This window comes from Arvicanthis niloticus, chromosome 3 (assembly GCF_011762505.2).
Source record: "Arvicanthis niloticus isolate mArvNil1 chromosome 3, mArvNil1.pat.X, whole genome shotgun sequence".
Classification (NCBI taxonomy): Eukaryota; Metazoa; Chordata; class Mammalia; order Rodentia; family Muridae; genus Arvicanthis; species Arvicanthis niloticus.
Genome location: NC_047660.1, coordinates 43510470 through 43525679, shown reverse-complemented (window position 1 = coordinate 43525679; position 15210 = coordinate 43510470). Strand labels below are relative to the sequence as shown.

At 45.7% G+C, this 15210-nt stretch overlaps 1 long non-coding RNA gene across 2 annotated transcripts; it reads left to right on the top strand.

Moving 5' to 3' along the window:
* The first annotated feature begins 200 nt into the window (after nucleotides 1–200).
* LOC143441674 (uncharacterized) lies at nucleotides 201–14449 on the top strand. 2 transcript variants are annotated; one of them, XR_013109266.1, is made up of 5 exons: nucleotides 201–1476; nucleotides 8503–8607; nucleotides 8702–10320; nucleotides 12020–12084; nucleotides 13627–14449. It is a non-coding gene; the product is annotated as an uncharacterized LOC143441674 (long non-coding RNA). The 2 variants fall into 2 exon arrangements; XR_013109265.1 differs by lacking the exons at nucleotides 12020–12084; nucleotides 13627–14449 and having other exon boundaries at nucleotides 207–1476; nucleotides 8702–10818.
* Nucleotides 14450–15210: the final 761 nt, after the last annotated feature.

Genomic DNA, 15210 nt, shown 5'->3' with positions numbered 1-15210 from the left:
AGAGCTATGTTATTATCGTTGTGTGCATAAATAATGATTCTCACAGCCTTGCGGTTTGCTCTGGGCTGACCTTGTATCCTCCACAAGGCTGTTTGTTTTCTTAGCTGGGAAGGTCAGGATCCTCAGACTGCCTCTCCTCCTTTTCCTTATAAGGCTTTTCTTTGTTTCTTCTGGGGCCCCTTGCTGGACCCCCCTGGCGGTCTTCCCTTATAAGGAAGTGGCTGGCCAGCCAGCTGCTCTTCTGGGGCCAGATTTGCCAAGGGCAAACCCATGAGGCAAAGAGAGTTAAAAGTTATAGATCCGATTGAGAATTAAGCCCCGCAACAGGGAAAAACGCCCATCATACGGGCAGGGCATACAGCCCTGTTGCCTGCCGTGTTTAGGGGGTGTGCAATTGGGCAGAGCCTAGCCTGGGACTCCCGACAAACAGCTTTTGATCTAACACCATACTGATTTCTGAACTCAGGCTGCAGTGCCTTTAATGGCTGTTGGCTCTGATTTCCCAGGTTAATTTCCTGACATCTAAGGAGCTTTGTGTAGCGTGTGTTAACTTCCTGCCTTTTATGTCAGAGCCTGTGAACTGACAGAATCAGGGATCCAGCCAAGATAGCTGCGGGTGGGGCAAGCCTGGGAGACTCTGTCCTACTGTGGCTGATTCTCCTTAGCTGCACGATTACCGCTCACTCTCCTTCTGATAAAAACACAACAGAAGGCTTCTTAAAGAAGAACTCGGGGTGCAGTGAAGGGTGAGGGGCGTTGTCTAGTGTGTGGGTGAGAGAACTTCTCAGAGACATTTTCTGCTGGTTTTGTGACTTTAGGAATGTCTGAACAGTGACTGAGGGGCAAAGACTTTGACCCCACCCCCACCCCATCCCAGCTCCTTCTGCTGCCTCCCAAGTACCTGTGGGCCCCAGCAAAGATGTCTACTGCCAGTCCCCTTCCTCTCCCGCTCTCTTCAGGTCTTCCTTTATATTCTGTTTCTTTGGCTGACAGCTCTGTTTTTATCAGAGTTTGCTTAGCTGTTTCACCCTTTATATAGGCAAGAGGTTCTAGAAGCTTCTGGATGGTGGCTGGGCTCTACCTCTTTGCCTCAAGTGGCCAAAGCAGATGGACACCTTAAATGAATGGTTTTTTTTTTCCCCCTGTGGCAGATGTTGTAGCACCTTTTTTGCAGGGTGGCAGCTAGACTCTCTAAACACCCACATTACAAGCAAAGGAGGAAGGAGACCAGGTGATCTCTTTTACTGAGCAGGAGCAGAATTCCCTAGTTTGAGGTTAGAGAGGCCCCTTAGCAAGGGCCTTAGAATCCATCTTTTGTAAGCCCAGGAGAGCCTGGGTCTCTCTCTCGGCGATTTTGCTTTTGTTTTTCCAGCCGCTAAATGCCCAGCGCTCAGAGCATGTGAGCACGTGGTCAAGCTGAGAGGCTTCCAGAACTGGTACCCTGACACCATCTATAGAAGCTGTGATGGAATTAAGGTGAGAAAGCCTGTTTCTCCTCTCCCATCATCCAGTGGGGTAGTGTCTCCCACCCTCTCACATGTGTGTATTTCTGTGTGCATGGCTTGGCTGGCGTGACCATACCACAGTGTATGTGTGGAGGTCAGAAGACAACCTCGGGTGTGTTGGTCCTTGTGATATACGTTGCTCAAATGGAGTCTTTTGATGCAGGCTAATTGACTGTGAACTTCTAGGGGTCATCCTGTCTTCTTTACCCATTTTGCCATAGGAACACTGGGGTTAAAAGCAGGTGCTGCTTTACATGTATTTTAAGACCTGAGTTCCGAGTCTCACATTTGCCAAGGGCTTTGCCCACTGAGCCATCTCCCCAGCTCTGGTCTCTCAATTCCTCTCAACTGGCTTATTTCTTTTGCAGGTCCTGTGTAGGCAACTACTGATTGCTTCAGAGGTCCCCAGAGTAGCTCTGTGGGCCCCTGATAGAAATTCTCCACCCCAGAAATTCCCATCTGAATGAGAGGTTCACCTGAAGCAGCCTGGAGGGATACTTGCTGCTATCTCTGGTGCTCCAGCAACTTTGCTGGGTTCTGAGGCCTCTCTATCAAACATAGTTGGATCCTGCCCAGCCCAGCATCCATTAGAAATTCGCAGAGATCAGTGTTCCCTCTGACAGTGCTTACTCCAGTCTAGCCCTGCTGTTCCCAGAGGTTGTTCAGGGCATACATACTGTTTGGATCTGGTTTGGGTGGAACCCAGGAACACACCTTAGAAAAATTTACTTGTAAAAACAAAACAACAACAACAAAAAATTTCCCTCCAAGAACTGAAAACAATTTTTTTGAGATTCTTAGACTCAAACAACCCCAGACAAAACAAGGTCTTTGTTAAGGAACCCTCCCCCCCCCCCACGGGCTCTGTGCTTTTTCCTTTTGCTTCCCGCCTTTGTTTTTTGTCTGCCCTTCTCAGTCTGTTTATCCGGCTTGTGAGCACACACCCTCCTGCTCCAGGCTCTTCGACCTTGATCCTTGCTATCAGTGACCTTGTGCCTTCAGTTTGGAAGGCCGATCAGATGAGTCCTGAGAAACTGAGAAAGAGACTAAGTATAAATTGACTTGTATTCCAAAGGCCAGTTTGAAAGCTTGGGAAAGACAAGAGGCCACATGAGACCTTGGTGGGGCAAGGCAGCCAGAGTAGTAGCAGGTGTCTTCAGTGGGGAGCCTAACCCAGGGGCCCACCTCCAGTCCTAACCCTGGCTCCCTAGTGAGCTTTCTGAGACTGCGGGCTCCTCTGGCTAAGACTGCAGACTCCTCCAGGCCTGTGCTAGGTCAGGGTAAAAACAAGGGACCCAGGGAATGAGGAAGAAGGGTAACAGTGGGAAGTTTCCTTTGTGAGAAATGGGGGTTGTTGGCATTTTGTCTAGGCTCCTCCCAACAGATACCAGGAACAGCCAGGTGTGCTTGATTCACTATGAAAGGGGAAGCTTATTCCCTCCCCTCTCCCCATCCCCCTTTTCTCTCTCTCTCTCTCTCTCTCTCTCTCTCTCTCTCTCTCTCTCTCTCTCTCTCAATCTTCTTGCCCCTTTTCCCTCTCTTCATTCCCCTCCCTCTCTCTCTCCACTGCCCAGCCTCTACTCTTTTCTTTCCCACCATCCCCCAGCTGGGCCCCCGACTGCACATCTACCATACATATTCCTTCTCTCCTTAAAATTTTATAAAACACAACAGGGGTGATGGGAGACCAGTTCTAGAACCTTCTTAAGACAGCTTCTAAATCAGAGGTTTCCCAGGATGGGAAGAAAGAGGGGTTTGTTTGTTTGTTTGTTTGTTTGTTTTTTAATTCTTACTAGCAGCAGGGTGTACCTACTGCTGTGACACCCTCTTTACCCTTCCCAGTGTCTCTGCAGTCTGCTACCTCCCCAGTGTGCTCACAGGAATAAGGAGAATTCCTGTGATTGCCTTAAAGGTAAAGCACTATATACCAGAGTGACTTTATGTGTTCCTATAAGCCCAGTCTTCCCTGGCTGAAGCAGCCTTATTCACAGAGCTAAATAAAACATTTATCTGAAATAGTAGCAGTTTCAAAGGGCTGGAGGAGTGTAAAAAACTCGTGTTGGGAAAATGTTAGGCAGAAAAAGCAGTTCTTGCTGTAGGTATAGCCTTGGCTTATGGAGCTTCAATTTCTGTCTTGATCTTTTTGGTTTTTTGTTTTTGGGTTTTTTTTTTTTTTTTTTTTTTTTTTTTTTTTTTTTCCCCACAGTAAGGTTTTACAAGCCTCCTCACAAACTATTTTCTCTGCACAGCCTGTAGCAGTGCTGCTGTGGGCAGGGGTGTGCTAGTGAGTAGTTAACAATGGCCATTTGGGGGTAAGGAGAAGCCCTGATCTATAGCATAGGTCAGTCTTCATGAAGCAAATATTCCTTACCATGGCCAGTTGCAACATGAAGGCAGTGTTTGGAAAACCACTCGGTAGGTCCTCATCGGTTTGCCCAATGTTCAGACAAGGCAGACGTAACCAGCTTGTATTGCCTAATTATACTATTACCTGATAGGAAAGTTCAGTAAGACAAGGGCGAATCGATGAGTCCCAGGCTGGAGTAACACACTAAGTGTTTAGGAGCACAGAGTGTGTGTGCTCTTGCAGAGGACCCAAGTTCATTTCCTAGTATCACAGTTGGATGCACATGACCAACTGTGGCTCCGGCTCTTGGGAAACCAGAATCCTTTTCCAGACTCTGTGGGTTCCTGCACACACACACACACACACACACACACACACACACACACAATTAAAATATATATTTTAAATGAATTCTGAGAATTTATTTTTGGAAATGTAATTTTGGTGATTGTGAGGGTTTATTACTAATAATGGCCGAGTTCACAAGGGGCTTGCAAGTTTTCAGAAAATAGGTTGGCTGTCTCTGCTCATCTTTGCTAACTGACTTTATAGGACCATGCCATTGTTGGAGGTGCTGACCTTGGTAGCTTCTGAAACTTCTGAGCACAGATGGTGCATTTCTACTCGAATGTCATGTTGAGATGTTAAAGTGAACAACAGTGAAAGTAACTCCTCTCCTCCAGCATCTGTCTTTATCTAAGTTACAAATACAGTTGTTGCCTTTGCACCTCCTGATCTCTGGGGTTAAGTCAGAAGACAACTTTGGATGTCATGCCTCAGGCACCGTCTGTCTACTTTTATGTTTTAGACAGACTCTCTAGCTCTCCCAGAACTTTCCATGTAGACTAGACTGGCAGCACAGCAATCCGCAGGGATTCTGCCTGTCTCTGCCTTCCAAGTGCTTGGGATGACAAGTGTGAGCAGGCACACTGAGGTTTCTGTGTTTTTTTTAATGTGTATTCTAAAGATTGAACTTGGGTCTTCATGCTTGGACAGTAAGTAAAATGCCAGCTGAGCCTTCCTTCCAGCCTTGGGTATCCTATCTATCTATCTATCTATCTATCTATCTATCTATCTATCTATCATCCATCTATTCATCCAGGACCTCAGTGTGTACCTCTGGCTGGCCTGGCACTTGCTGTTTAGATGAGGCTGGCCTAGAGTTCATGCTTGCCCTGGCCTTCCAGGTCCTGGGATTAAAGATGCTACCACATTTGGACCTGAGGGTCATGGCTCTTTAAAGCTCCACAGAGGGGTCTAACATGTGGCTGGGCTAAGCATCACTCTACTTATCTCACTAGCCCTGCCCCTAGTGCAGCGGAGTGAAGCGTGGGCTTGGAAACCCAGCAGAATGGCATGTGAATCTTGGCCTTGCCACACATAGGAGTGTTCTTAAACTCGCTGAGGTGCTCCTTGGCTAACTATACAATGAGAACAATAAGTTCTTTCATATGTAGTTGTATAAAAATGGCTTAGTCCTGCACATGACGTAATAAAAGTCATGAATAGCCCACTCCATCTTTCAACGGCCACCTCGTTGATCTTGTCTGTCATTTCTCCTGGGCCTATATATAACCCATTATTAGTCTTAAAAGGATCTCTCTCTGCAGAGTCAAATCTATGTTCAGATACCTTGGCTGGCTCCCCACTCGCTAAATGAAAACCCAGTCTGCTCTGCCCCTTTCATACCGTCTCAAGGGTCTCACTCTCCGCCAGTGAGAGTGCTTTTGTCTATCACCTGGCTGGAGTTTCAGGCCCAGCTGTCAGTCCATCTGAGGCTTTGGCTCCTCCTCCTGTCTTCCCACTGTGACTCTGATAGACTTTGAGAATGCTCTCCTACTCCTCCCAGGCTGTGGTAAAGTCACAGTGAGATAGATGCTCTTCTCTCACAACCCTCGGGAAGTCTTTTTTCTACCCCCACTCAGGGCTATCTCCTTTGCTCAGGCGTCTGTCACTTGATGTATTCATGCCCCCTCCAACATTTTTAGACATTTACATTTCAGATTTTCAGACTGAAGCCTTTTAGATGACAGACAGGAACTTCACTGTTCTCCCAGCCAAGGCTGTCCCTGGGATGTGGCCAACGAGGGTGGCTGATTATACAAAGTGACAATCATCACTACAGCTTGAAGCTGCTCAGATTGGAGGACAGGGAAGAGGCTAAATAACTCCGAGCTTCCTTGGGTACAGTGTTCAGGTGACACAGGCTTTCTTAGAGCAGCTTGTCCCCACCTCTACTTCTTAAATCTTTCAAAGTGACCACTGTTCTCAGCGTCACCTGAGCTACCCTGGGCCTTCATGGGAGGATCCCTGCCTATCCCTGCCCATCCTGTGCATTCATGAGGGGACCATTGACCTTGAGTGTTTACTGCAGCCGGCTTTTCCCACAACCTTGTCTGCCCCAGGATCTCAGGAAGTAAGGAAAACAGTAGTAACCAGGTAAAAGGTCGCTGCTTCCCAGCCTGTGGTCTTTACTACCACTGATCACCAGGAACCAAACAGGACAGGGAAAGCCCCTGAACACTAGTATTGACTATGCTTCTTAGAGAACAGTCTCTAATACCAGCCACAATAACAAAGGCATCTTAAGTATAAAGCAGTGGATTGAGAAATTGTGACTAAATGAAACTGTCTTTCGTTAGGTCATTTAAACTCCTACTACTGCCTGAAAACATTGGGGATGTGCAAGGCTTGATTGTCTCAGCACTGGCCTTTTGCCTACTGGGGTAATTTATACCCCAACTTAGTTATCATCATCAGTGACTCAATTAGCCAAGTTAAAAATTGTAGGATCACTCTTGACTACCTACCTCATTGTTCAAACCTAGTTAGCTACTAAGTGTTGGTGATACCATTTTCTAAAGACTTGGTTTCCTTGCTTGGTTTCCTTGCTTCATTCCCTGTTTGAGTTTGGCCTTAAATATCCCACAAAGGCTCCTATGCTGGTCCCCAGATGCTGCTGCTGTTGGAAGGCAGTGGAACATTAGGAGATTGGCATGCTGGGAGAGGGTTGAGGATGATGCCCTTGAAAAGTATATGGGGACCCTGGTTCTTGCTGTACTCCTTCTTTGCTTCCTGGTTGCCATGAGGTGAGCAGCTTTGATTACAACATGTACTCACCAAAAATTTTTGGTCCTTTACCATTGGCTCGACCACATGGAGCCAATGGCCACCGATTGTAGGTCCTGAAACTGTAAGCCAAGATATTATCTCCTTCCTTGATGAAGGTTAGCTCGGATATTTTGTCACAAAAGTCATTTCAGGTTTTCATTATCTTTTATTTTGCCCTTGATACCAACCTCCAACCTGTTTACATGCCACATTTTGCTGGTGGCCAGATTCGTCTCTCTAAAACTTGATAAATCCTAGCCATGCTTGATACCCTCCACTATTTTCCCATTACCTAAAGAGTTTATTACAGATCCTCTGGTGTGCCTTTATGTCTGACCCTCAACCTAGAGTACCACTCACATCTGCCCTACTTCTTCCCACTTAATTCGTACCTCAGGCGCTGCAATCATCTCAGAGGATCTCAGGCCTCCGTATGTCTCCATATGTCTCTGTATACATCTGTCCCCTTTCCTTTCCTCATGAGCGTGCTAGGTCACCTGGTGAGATGCAGTTCAGAGGTTATCCCCTAAGCAACTTACCTTGATTCCCTCTGGCAAAACTTACTATCTCCTCTTTGTGTTTCTCTCAGCCATCAGTACAAACCTTACTCAGCATTTGGCTGTGTTCTTTTAATTATCTGTTTTCACATCTGCCCTATTCAACCATGCCTTAGTCATCTGGTATTCCCCAATTGCATCATCCAAGGAGGAGAGCTCCGCCCTAGATGCTGGGGGAATGAACGGGTGCATTTCCTGTTGTGTGTTGCACGTTCCTCTCTTGTTCTGTGTTTAAGAGTTATGTCGAGAGACTAAATGGAGCAAGCCTAGATTACACAGTAACATCTATGGATGTCTTAAGAGCTCCATTGTATGTCTAGCAAAACATACCTCTCAGATCCTAGGAGGAGGAGCATGCTGAAGCAAGCCGTGATGGCTTGTGTTTGGAAAACCCTGCTGATCTAAACTCCAATCTTAATCACCCATAAAATGCTGCCAGGAGTCTCTCTGGGGCTGGCTCAAGTCACAGAACATGTGCTGACTATTTTCTAAGCTGTGCTTTGTTAGAATGGCAGTTCCCAGTTTGCCTCAGGTATACAGTTTAGGCTCACGGTTCCCTGAATTATTTTTAGGAAAACACCAGCAAGCATCCCTTTCTCTCCTCTCACAGTATGGGAGCCTGTTTGTGCACATGACTCAGACTCTGCAGAGGATGTATTGCTGACAGGGGCCTTTCCATCACTTGGCTCTCTCCCAAAAGAACCTTTCTTTAAGTTCTCTGTGGGTCTGAGTGCCTGCATAGCACCAGTCTCTGGGGCAGGTAGGGCTTGGTGTCAAGAGACTTGGAGTCTGTGATAGAGCTGTGGCCCTGGGCCCACTTTAGAGAGGAGACCAGCCTTGGCAATTTCCCAAGAGGCCATAGGTCTAACAATTAGCACTATTCTAGCCTCTCCTCAGCTTTCCCCAAACCCACTGTAGGACTTCCCCCATTTGTCCCTGAGCATGGACATGACAGCTCCTCACTGTGGTCTGACTTCGCCAGGTACACACTCAGGTGCCAAACAGTGACAATGAAAGCCAGTGACTGGATGAGACATTTCTATGTTGGCTGTGGCTCCTGGGAGGAGAAAATACTTTCAAAACAAAGGTAGGTGAAGGGCAGGGAATAATGTGGTGGGAAATTCCTTCCTTCCCTTGATTCCTCAAAGGGAGATCTAGGCAAGTTGCCATTCTCTGCCCAGGGGACATGCAAGCTGGAGGTAGTGTTGACAAGGCTGACGGGAACTGGAAAGACACACAAGTTGGTGAAGCAATGAGGTGCTGACAAGAGAGGAGGGTTTCTTCTGAGAGCTCTCAACAGGGTGAGAAGAATGGTTCACAACCATAAAACCCTTAGTCTCCAACTCTGTGTCATCAAAGAAGGACCTCAGGGAGTCTCTGTGGTGGCAGAACTACTTCAGTCCAGCCTGAGTAAAAAGGCAGTGGCGTTTCCTTGTCAGAAGCTTCAGAGATAAGAGAGTATTCTAAGGAAGCAGGTGTGCTTGGGTTGCGTTATACCATCCAGTTAATGACTGTTTTCTTTAAAGGTGAAATGTGCTGGAGGGGTGAAGATTTAGTTACATGTGGTGTTCAGAGGTAAGGCAGCTGCTACCAGGCAGCTGCAGCAGGTCTCGCTGGGTCCAACCTCTCTTCATTGCCTCTTGTGCACATCGTCTTGGAAGCCTGGTTTTGGGATTCCAGGGTAGGGACTGGCAAAAGTCTGCTGGCTGGGGCCTGGGATGGAGGCGGAGGTTCACAGAGGTCATAGGCTTGGCCATGCAACCATATCATAGAGCCAAACCAAGCGCTCGAATATGCTCGCATGTCAGAACAAAGGGAGTCACATGTCTTAGCTCATTGGCTCCTCACAGAATTCTTCTCAGATATCTCACTTGACCTTCATGGCACTCACTCACTCACTCACTCACTCACTCACTCACTCACTCACTCAGGAAATGCCTACTAAGCAACATTTACCAAGCCCTGTGATAGGAATTGAGAACATAAGACAGGCTACGGTGTTAAAGGGGAATGGATCAAAATATTCACATGGATACTGCTGTGTTCTATAAAGATAAAGGAATATGTTTGGTGGAGGTGCAGTGAGGTATCGGGGAAGAGGGTTCCTCTGCGGGCCCATGCTGAGGCATCCCTTCCCCCTGAGGGACCAGCTCCCTGAGGGACCAGTGAGGGACTCACTGCTTAGCAAGAATACCAAGGGATCCACAGGGAAAATGGCAGGCTGGACCTGAGTCCATTTTGTTAGAAAAGACTCAGACTTTCGAGTTCTTTCTATTCCTTTGCCGTAGTTTAAGGTGCTAGAAGAAAGCATATGAGGTTAAAAACTCCTGGATGGTCAATCAAGCTATTAAAAAACAAGCAAACCAACAAACTGTCATTTACCAGGTCAAGAGAGGGGGTGCTGGCATTTCAAGGTGTTCTAGCTCCTCTATTGATCGGTCTCTATCCCAGTGGTCATGACCCCTTTGAGGGTTGACTGACCCCGATATGCAATAGGAGTTGCATATCAGATATCTTACATACTAGATATTTACATCACAGTTCATAACAGTATTAAATTATAGTTATGAACTATCAATGAAAGTAATTTCATGATTGAGTATCACCACAACATGAGGAATGGTATTAAAGGGTTGCAGCCTTAACCAGGCTGAGAAGCACTGGTCTATCCTGACAACAATCTCCTTTGCCGTCTCCCCAAAGCTTTGGATACCTCACTAGCTCTGTGGTGTCATTTTAGGCCCTCCCAGAGGCACTTTGCTCAGGCCTATGCCCATGGATGCCTGCGGATGCTGACCAGGTTAGCTGACTGAGCAAAGACGGTTGCTGGGACAACCAGGACGGTGGGTGGGGAACCTTCTCAGCAGGCGGCTGTCATGGGAATTGAGACAAATGATGCCCATGACATTGGACATTAATTATAAGGTGGCTCCAGGAGGAGAGTGGAAACAATTTTTATTAGACATTTCACTGTGAGGCTGGGGTAACTTGGCCAAGAAAGTGCTTTCCAAATAAACACTAGGACCTGAGTCCAAATCCCAGAGCCTACATTTAAAAAAAAAGCCTGGTGATGTGGGTGGTGTATTTTTATAAATCTAGCAGGGGAGAGGTGGAGGCAGGCAGATCTTTAGAGCTCATTAGTCAGCCTCTCCGACTCGACAGTTACAGGCCAATGAGAGACCCTGCTTCAGACACACAAGAAGGATGACATGAAGAACAGCTGTAGAGGTTGTCTTTTAACCTCCACCCATGAGTGTACATGTACACATGCATTGTCACATTTGCACCTGCAGCATGAACCCGGGGTGGGGGTGGGGGAGGAAGGAGATGGGGGGGGGAATCTCACTGTGTTTAAATACTTGAGACCTCATGAGTCTTAACAATAAATATGTTCTATTTGCTCACAGTTTGTATTGACCAAATGAAATAACACTTAGGATTGGATGCCCCTGTGGTCCTGTCTGCTCTGTTTCTGTCTTAAGCGATGTTATGCTCCTATGTCTTGTTTATTCAGGAATAAAATGCAGATGGTAACATGTGTCACATGATCCCTTTAAGAATTAAAAGAAGATACAAATATAGTCACCTTTTGGAGAGCATTTTTGGGGTTTAATCTCACGCCTCCCTCCACAGGTCACTAGAATTTACAGATGCTCAAGTCCCCAAAAGAAAGTGGGACAGTGTTCGTATATAACCAAAGCACATTCTCTCAAATATTTTAAATAATCTCTGAGTTTCTCTTAATGTCCATTATGATGAAAGTGTTCTGCAGCTAATTTGTTATTCTCTATTGTTTATGGGATAAAAGAGTTCTGTACATCTTCAATACAGATGTTTTCCTCCCCAAATGCTTTCAATATGAAGTTGATGGGCTGTCCAATTGTGGACCACATGGACATGGAGTGGCTGAATGTATATTGTTATTATTGTAATTACCAACATTAATAAGTCCTTCAATCCCTTAACCAAATGCTGTCAGGCATGAAGAACTGGACCTCACAGGCTGAAGGACTGGCTCCTTCCACTCTGTACCCAGTCTCGATTTTGGGTTTTGCTGATTTAACCCTGTTTTCTAGCATGATGTGTAGAAAAAGTATCTCATGAAGACTGAGAGGAGAAGCATCAAGGAGAGGCTGTGATATGCACAGGGCGCAGACATTGTGGAATGCTTAGTCCACACAACTGTCTAAGGAGTCTAGGAGTGGTCCAGGGTCTCTTGCTTGTAACAGTGGAGAACCCAAAGGTGACACAGATTCATTTAACAGTGCCTGTTAGTGATGCTGGACAGCAATAGGAGTATAGATTTAGTGTCTGGCCTGGATAATAGCATAATAAATGCTCAATCAATGAACACATTAATGAAGTATAAGGAGGGTAAAACCAATAAGCAGGTTATATTTTGAGGACTAGGTTGACCCTTGAATCTTGTACATGGTGGGCAGTGCTCCATCACTGAGACATATGCCCCCACAACCATTTTACTTTTTATTTTGAAATAGTTTCTGAAGAAGGACTTGAAAGCGTGGTCTTCCCATCTCAGTCCCTTGAGGAGCTTAGATGAAAGGTGTGTATAATCAAGCCTCTGTGTTCTGCTGTGATTGGCTAGTCTGCTGGCTTTCTCATTGGTGTATGTTAATGAACAAGGATGCTTAGCAGGAAAATAGGACAAATCCTAGTACATGGAGGTATAATAATCTGTTTTTTAAAAAATACACATTTAATTTATTCTTTGAGAATTTTATATCTGTATACAATATAATTTGAACATATCTGATCCTCAGTGCTCACTCCTGCTCCTCCCCCACCACGAAATCTCTCTTCCAAGTCCACATTTTCTTTCTTTAACCCAGAGTTTGGTTGCTGCTGCCCATGTGTACATGGATGTAGGGTTGTAGACCAGAGTAATAGTCTGGTTTTGGCCATCTTCTATGCTAAAGTTTCCATACATCTATTTCATCTCATCACAGATACTGTGCAAGGTGAGAGCCTCTATATGTTACAGAGTGAGTCGCCCAGAGCCACACTGCCCTGTGCAGCCGTTAGTCATATATCTGTGATTTAACCCTCAAGTCCATACCTTTCCTGTGATGCTACACTGACTACCCTTTAAGCATTACAATAGTCTGTGTAGGCTGATATTACCCAGGCTTTAGGGTAGTGACATGTTATCTCTAATCTTCATGAGGACTCTGAACTTGGCCCAAACTCTTCTGCATTTAGCTTTATTGCTGACTTGTCCGATTCTGTACAGTATCATTTATGCAAGGAACCCACAGCAATCAGGTGCCTTGAATATATGCCCACCCCGCATCATTGAAAATGTAAAAACCTGTTATGTAAGGAAGTTACAGCTGGCTGGAATGTATTCCCTAGGATGTGTATGGAGATGCTGCCATCTAAGAAACAGTTTTGGTCTCTGCAATGGATTAATGATGTATTGGTGTATGTGTGTGCACGTGTGTGTGTTTATTGCTCTGTAATATAATTCAATAATGTAATGAGTGGTGGTTCCTTAGTTCTGGAGGCAAGGGCATCAAAGTGGGAGGAGTTTGAGTTGCATCTGGTCTTGCTGCAACACTTAATGGTAAAAAGCAGAAGGAGGGGGAGACATTCCTGTGATAATGAAGTTAACTCCTTCATAGAGCCTCCATGATCTACTCAGCTTCCAAAGGTATCAACTCTCAATGTTGATGGACTGTAGATTATACTTCCCACTCATGAATTTTGGGAGACACATTGAATCAAGTATCATGGAATCATGTTACACTTTGGCTTTTGTAATGTCAGTGCTTGGAGTAGCATCTTCCAGAAGGTAACCAAAGAACACCAAGAGACTCAAGATGTCAGGTTGCCAGTGGGCATCCTACCTTGAGGTTGCTCTTATTTGAGATGAGGGTTTAGGTCACATCACATCCTACATATTGGCTTGCTCAACAGACCCTTGACTTGTAAGCATTTCTGAGTGGCTGAAGGTACATATTAAAACAAGTATTATAAGACTGCAGGAAAACCACTCTGCCAATGTCCTTCCTGGACCTGTGCTCTCATATTTACCATTTGATGTCTTACATTTCAGATGCAACCTCACCCTCTCATATTCCAATAGGTGTTGAGCTACCTCAGAACAGGGTCTCCGAGGGATGGGTTGTCCGGCTCTATTGGGAGGTAGCATGGAGCAAAGAGAATGGAAGGAAAGAGAGTCAACCACATGAATCCAGTCATAGTTCCAGTAAGGTATTCTTCAAAATGTGTTATGTTCCACAATATGCTGCTTCCCTGAGCTACTTCAGGAGAAAGTCTAGCCCACAGGCTTGGGAAATATGGTGTGTGGCAGTGCCCATGTTGAGTGTGCTGTTGTAAGTCAGTGTATGAAAGGTTCCAGGAAGTCTGACAAAAAAGAATCTCATCTCATTTGATTCCAAATACTTTTCACTTGAGTGTGGAACTGCACTCTCTTACCCCACTTGTATCTCTTAGTAGTCTCTCTGAAAGTCTTAGCAGTGAGGGAAGATGAGGAGACAAAGGCCACACCCATTGGCTGAGGAAAGTAACAGCCCTCCTTCCATTATCTTTAAAAGATTACATTTATTAATTTTTTATGTGTCGTAGGGTATGCACATTCTACAGAGCTTGTATGGCAATCAGAGTACATGTTGTAGGAGTTTGTTCTCTCCTTTCACTGTATGGCATCTGGGGATGGAACTCATGTCATCTGGCTTGGTGGCAAGCACCTTTACCTATCACTTGGGTGGCAAAAATGCTGGATGTTATACACAGAGGCTAATGGAGAGGAAGAGGCTATGTTGAAGACCCTGTTTGTTTTCTGTGGGTCTCACTCATCCACAGGGCCCTCCTGAGAGCCCTTGCTGATTCCTCCCTGAGTGACAGAGTTCTGTGGACCCTCTCTATTGTCATCTGGCACTTCCTGCCACGGCCGTTGGCTTATATGGTTTCCACTGGACCAAAAGCAGGGAGAAAACAGGTAGACCTTCCACAAACAGCAGCATTAGTGACTTCTCACTGCTGTGACAAAGTCTCTGACAAAATCAACTTAAGGAAGGGTTTATTTGAGTTCTCAGTTTGAGGGTGCAGTCCATCACCACAGGGCATCAGTGAGGCAAGAGCAGAAGGCATCTGGTCACATTGTACCCCACAGTCAGAAAGTAGAGACAGATGGATGCAAGTGTTAAGCTTTCTTTCTTTTTTCTTCAGTCCAGGGTGCCAACATATGGAATGGTACCTTCCACAGTTAGGGTCTCTCTCACCTCAAGTAACCTAATCTAAATTCCCCCTCACAGACTGCCCAGAGGCTTGTCCACATGATTCTAGATGTATCAAGTTGATATTGACCATTATAGTTATCAAATTGTGTGTTGTGGGAAGCCATGGCAAGGCCTTACTCTTGGCAAACACTCACCCTTGGCTCTCCTATCTACTATTCTTTCTGCTTACTTTCCATGTTTCACTTGTCAGTTCTCAGAACTTCAAACAAGGCCTCATTGCAACCCACCTTAGTAACCCTTCCTCCTGACCTCTAGATTTAGCCAACATCCTGCTAGATAGGGTTTTTAGAACCCCTGATAGTGGCAAGGCTTTGTAAGAATAACTTAGTTAGACCCCACAGCTGCAGCTAGCTTCCTCCACCTGCAAAGCCCTGTTTCCTTTCCTACCCCTCCCCATATCCTGTTTT